Source organism: Penaeus monodon, chromosome 17, assembly GCF_015228065.2.
Source record: "Penaeus monodon isolate SGIC_2016 chromosome 17, NSTDA_Pmon_1, whole genome shotgun sequence".
NCBI classification, from domain to species: Eukaryota; Metazoa; Arthropoda; class Malacostraca; order Decapoda; family Penaeidae; genus Penaeus; species Penaeus monodon.
Genome location: NC_051402.1, coordinates 35,429,143 through 35,435,704, shown reverse-complemented (window position 1 = coordinate 35,435,704; position 6,562 = coordinate 35,429,143).

Genomic DNA, 6,562 nt, shown 5'->3' with positions numbered 1-6,562 from the left:
CTAAATATAGAGGGGAAACTGTTGCAGGCATTTATTGACACTGGGAGCCAGGTAACTTTAATTAAGAAAGAAGCAGTTGCACACCTTTCACCACGCAAATCTTTAATCGCACATCGAGGTCTAAGAGGAGTTGCAGGAAAAGAACTTCCTGTGATTGAAGAGTTGGATGTTGAGGTTCGGTTAATATCTGGTAAGAGGCTAATCCACAGGGTTATTGTTGTTGATGCTGTATCATTTCCAGGTGATCTTCTAGTTGGTGTGGATTTGCTGCGCAGAGTACATTATAAGATCATACATGATGCTGATACTCAGGATGCTTATCTTCATCTTGATAATGAAGTTTACCCTTTGCAGTATGAGAAAGGTGAATCTCTGGAAATTGTATCATTTTTGCAATCAACAGCACGACCTCCTGATTTACGTTTGGCTCTGTGTTGCAAGACGGTTTGTCCAGCCCACACTGGTATGTATGTAACTTGCAGCATATCACCTTGTTTCAGTGGGAAGTCCGTTTTGATAAGTAGTTGCACTACTGCGCTTGATATACCTCGAACTTTAGTGATACCTCAAAGGGACAGATGTTCCGTGTTTGTGGTGAATTTAACAGCTAAACCGGTAACACTTCGAAACGGGTCTCACTTTTGTGTAGCAGAGGAAGTAGATGTCTTTAATGCTGTTGAAACTAAAGATGACCTATTTTCAGAAAGAGCAGCAGCTGTTGATTTGGACAGTCATAAGGAGGTACCAGATTTTGATTGGGAAGAGGATGAGTTTGACAAGGAGCATGGTCTTCAGTTGGCAGATGATTCTCAGGTAGATGATCTGTTCTGTGTGTTGCCTGGTAGTGATACTGTGGGGAGAATTGATGCTGCTTTAGAAGCAAGTGCCATCGCTGAATCGGCACTAATTGAAGCAGATAGTGAGGAAATAGTTGCTGGACCATCTCTTGGTCATCTTAACTCAAAGAAACGGGAACAATTAAAAGAAGTATTTGCAAAGTTCCCTTCTCTCTTCTCAGGAGATAAAACTCAAGTAGGTTTGGTACCTGGCGTGACACATAAGATCGTGACAGGTGATGCAAGCCCACTATGCACCAGGCAGTGGCGTATGCCAGAGTCGGCGAAAGAGAAAATCCGAAAGGAGTGTGATGACATGCTGAAGGCTGGTATCATTGAGCCATCAACATCTCCTTGGCTTTCGCCTGTTGTGTTAGTTAAAAAGAAAGATGGTAGTTTACGCTTTTGTGTAGATTACAGGAATCTTAATTCTGTAACAGTAGCTGATACATATCCTCTCCCGAGGATTGACGAACTTGTAGATGAGCTCAGGGACACTCAGGTCTTTTCACTTCTCGACAGCCGTTCTGCATATTGGTCAGTGGCCGTAGAACCTTCTGATTAACCCAAACTGCTTTCAGTGATGGTTACCGTCTGTTTCAATTTCGTAGGATGCCGTTTGGGCTTTCTACAGCACCAACAACGTTCCAACGCACCATGAATGTAGTACTTTCCCCAGTTTTAGGTAGGCACACTCTTGCTTATCTGGATGATGTTGTAGTTTATAGCCCTGACTTCAACTCTCACCTCATACAGCTTGAGGAAACGCTTAAAATTCTAAATGATGCTGGTTTTAAGCTCAACCTGGCAAAGTGCGAGTTTGCTGTGCAGGAATTTCGATTCCTTGGCTTTAAGGTAACCCCTGAAGGTATTTTGCCAGACCCTGAGAAGGTGCGTAGCATTGTAGATATGACACCTCCACGAAATGCAAAAGGTGTGCGCCGCTTTCTCGGTGCTACAGGGTTCTTTAGAAAACATATACCTAAGTATGCTGCTATAGCAGCACCATTAACACAATTAACTAGAAAGGATCAGTCATTTAGGTGGGGTACACTTGAACAAGAAGCCTTTCAGTCCTTAAAAGATAAGTTGGCTTCTGCCCCTATATTGCAGAAACCTCGCTTTAATGACCCCTTTGAGGTGCACACAGATGCTTCACAATTGGCTATTGGCGCATGCTTAATGCAGAGGGATGCTCATGGCAACCCTTCTGCAGTTGCATACTTCTCACGAAAACTCCGTGGGGCAGAAACACGTTACTCTGCAACAGATGCCGAAGCTCTGGCCGTTGTAGAAGGAGTCCGGGCATTTGATCCTTATATCTATGGTAGGCAGTTTACTGTGTACACTGATCACCGTCCATTAGTATATGTTTTTACCAGAAAGACCAAAAGCGCTCGAATGTCACGTTGGGCTTATGAGCTATCTCATTATCAATTCCAAATCACTTATAAGCAGGGAGTGCAACACAAAGTGCCAGACATGTTATCTCGTTCCGTAGGGCAAATTGATCTTGCTGATGTTGATCCCACTGCTATGCGGGAAGAGCAACTCAAGGACTCGTTACTTCTGGAGATCATTGAATATTTGGAGGAAAGGAGCTTGCCCAAAAGGAAGTTACCTTTGGCTCTTGATGAATTCTCTTTACAGAACGGTGTTCTCTATCACATTCGTGAGTTGCCTGGGCATGTAGTACATCAGTTGGTAGTCCCTCGGTCATTACGTGCAGCTGCATTGAAGCTTGCACATGATAGTGCATTCGCCTCTCATCCTGGTGTATTTCGGACCTATCAGAAGTTAAGAGATTTATTTTATTTTCCGAACATGTTGCGTGATGTTAAGAGCTATGTCGCTTCGTGTGCAACATGCCAGCGAAGGAAAGGTACTCCACACAGAGCTCCTTTAGCTGCTGCACCAGAGGTGTCAGCTCCCTTCGAAAAGGTGTCAGCTGATCTTGTAGACTGTGGCCTGTCGACTGCTGGGTATAGGTATATTCTTGTTCTCATTGACCATCTGACACGATTCTTGCAGTTGATTCCAGTTCCGTCTAAGGAGGCCGAGGTTGTTGCAGAGGCTTACATTAACGACTTTTTGACAATTTTTGGGCCACCACGGCTCCTGCAGACAGATGGTGGTTGTGAGTTTACAAACAGGTTGTTTACCCAGGTCTGTAGTATTGTCAAAACTAAGACTCACCTGACCATTGCCTGTCACCCACAGGCTAATGGGATGGTGGAGAGGTCAAATAAGGTTGTCAAAGAGGCATTAGCAACTCTAACTGAGCGACATCCATTAGAGTGGCATCAGTATGTCCCTCAGGTTCGATTAGCATTGAACAGTGCTTTCCATCGCTCGGTAGGTGATCAGCCACTTTATCTTCTCATGGGTCATCACGGTCATTTCCCTGTAGGTCTCTCTAATGACGTAACATTTGCAACAGATGCTGCAAAGGAGTTTCATGATTCTTTGCAGGAAGCGCGTTACATTGCAATCGAAACGTCGCGTCGGGCTCGGGAAACATGGGCTAGAAATTACAATAAACGAGGTAGAAAAGCTCCTGAAATGGTTGTGGGTTCACTGATACTTTTCAGAAATTTTCGCAGGCTTACTGGTCCTCGTAGAACTTTAGGTTCCCGCTGGGATGGGCCAGCTCGCATAATGAAGCGTGTTGGGCCTGTAACTTACATCACTCAGGATGTAGAACCACCTTACAAAGAACGCAGATTACATGTTAATCAGATAAAACCTTTCAGGACACTTGATGAACTAGCGTTCGTGAGTCCACCCGACCCACAGTCTGACCCATCTGTTGACTGTCAGCAGCTAAATCATGAGGAGGATGCTGATATAGATCCTCGGGAAGTACTGCTTCTATCCTCTGTACGCCCTTGCTGAAATGCAGTACATAAAGATCTCCTGTATATCTTTTGTATATATGTATATTGTTTTTTTTATTTTATTTTATGTTTGTAATTTCATATTTACTTTTATGTTTGTAATTTCATATTTACTTTTATGTTTGTAATTTCATATTTACTTTTATGTTCGTAATCTCCTTTTCATTTTACTGTTATTTTACATAACTTTTACCTTTTAAGTTGTGTACCTTTAATTTAATGTATTTTAATCTGTAAGTCCTTAGTTTTAAGTTGATATTAATTTTGTAAACAATTTTCTTTTAGTTATTGTCGGTTTTATGTTCCTTTTTATGTTTTGTTCCTTTTACTTTATTTATTATTTTACGAGTTCTGGTAGTTTTACTTCGAGGGCCGGCTCAGTATACACAGCCTTTATAATTACTGCCTTTTGATATCCACAGGTCCTGCCGCTGCGAGGGAGCCGATGACAGCGGCCCCAGCCATGTATTTTGGATGTTCTGTGACTGTCTTCCACAGATTGTCTGGTCACAGGTCTCCCCATTCCTGCCGTTTAGATGAAACGGGGACGGATTGTAGCGGTATGAGCGAGTGGACGAGGTGGACGGAACGGAACCTCGGTTGTTGCTGCTAGATGTCCCGGACATGGGAGTGTGAATGGTCGGCTCGTCGCTGTGATTCCCGATGATGGCTTCGTATTTTCTGCGCCAGATCGCCACGGACATGGGCGGGCCCGGAGCGGAACCAAGGGATACCATCCAGGACTCGAGGCGAGTGGAGGCGACACCCCGACATTCACTCCCGGGCCATGGGAGGGGTTGTCGTGATCAGATTTTCAACACCATATGCGCCCAAGAAAAACTGCAGCCCTAGTATGCCTAAAACCACGAAGCAAAACAGCAGCACTGCAAGAGGCACGGAAACCAGGTGCAGACGACACCACCTGCGCAGAACATGATTAGAAAATGAGAATCCACCTTGCAATTTCAAGAATAAAAGTGATGAGTAAGTAGTTTAGAGACTCAGAAATGCAGCACAGATAAATGCGCATAAGGGGATTTAGTGCGCGGGGTGGTAAATAATTACCGCGAAAGTGAGGATGCGCGCCTGGGGAAAGCCCGCCAGAGACACCTGGAACAGAGAGAGGGCAGGCTGGGGTTCGCCAAGGCAACACGCTGTCGCCTTTTGTGTTTTTACCTATTTTTCTGAACTTTTGTGACGGACTCCCATCGACAGTGGGTTATAACAGCGACCTGTGGCTAAATATAAGAAGGTAAAGATAATTATATTGGTTCGTGCATATGTACGCTGTCACTCTCTTAGTAAAACACCAGAACTCACTCATTTATTTCTTTGTCCGATTTTACCTTTTGTTCCTTGTGTTTATTTTTAATAAATTCAAGTGCTGTATAAGAGAAGCATTTAGAGCTACACCTAATGTAAGATTCGGCAGTAATGGCCCCTAACACTGTGTTTTCTCATGGTGAACAAGGTGATTCTTAATCGAGTTGATTATTGATTGTTACCCTTGTTCACGAGTACATGCACGCGCGCACGCACCCACACATACACACATGCTCTCGCTCTCGCTCTCTTCCGCTCTCTCTCGCTCTCGCTCTCTTCCGCTCTCTCTCGCTCTCTTCCGCTCTCTCTCGCTCTCGCTCTCTTCCGCTCTCTCTCGCCTCTCGCTCTCTTCCGCTCTTCTCTCGCTCTCTCCGCTCTCTCTCGCTCTCTCTTCTGCTCTCTTCCCCTCTCGCTCTCGTTCCGCCTCTCTCTCGTCTCACTCTCTTCCCTCTCTCTCGCTCTCACTCTCTTCCTCGCTCTTCGCACTCGTCACTCACTCTCTCTCTCGTTCACTCCTATCTTCTCGTTACTCCTCACTCTCTCTCGTATTACCCTCGGCTCTCTCTTTGACAACGCAAAGCCAGTGCACCAGAAAAGACACTCAGGAAAAAATTGTCCTGTATGACCCTTGACGTGTTTGGGTCTGTGGATTTCTCAGTTATTAGATAACTCTGGCCATTATCTTGAACAAATCGGAACCACGTGCTACCGCATGTGAAAGATGAGAAATCCGACAAACCCTATTAACCTGCGATAGCCCTAATTAGACAACTATGGCTGTGTATAGCATTTAAGAGCTAACCGCGACAGCTTGACAAACAACCATCCGTTCTGAAATTTCAGCTGGTCGATATGTAACTTTCGTCTGCCTTCCGAGAAATCCCAACACAATCTGCGGTTATCCGTCACAACCTGCATTTCTCGTTTACCGTCGTAATTTTCAATGGCTAACTTGGCCTCCTGTGGTCGTGTCCAGCATTTGTAAGGTAACTGCGTTAGTTGCAAGACCGATTATCATTCCTCTGCAATTCCTGTAACTTCACTTTTTTCCTTTGAACTTCTCTTTTAATCCACTTGGTCTTGGTGGTTCTAAACTTTTTTTTCCTCACTAGGTGTGCAAATACAGTGGTTTTCGGGTCTTCCTTTAACCTCCCTTTTCAGCCAGTTTCACGTATTCAACCTTCGGTAACAACAGCTATTTGTCCGTGAAGAGTTTCAAACAAGCTTTCTATCTTAGTTTGTTCTTTGTTCTCTGTCCATACTACTGGGTCTTGGGCATCAACAGGTTTCAATATTCCTTTGTCTTGCACCGCTTTCATTACTGCTTTAACGCCATGCATCACATACCAGCAGACTATTCTCCTCGCTTCTTACACGCTTCTGGCAATCTTCTTCATTCCTTCGTTGGTAAGTGTTTTATATTCATATAGTTTTTAATTTAAGGTGTACCACTTGGCGAATGGCAGCCTTCTTTTTATAATCTTTTCAAATTATTATTATTATTAT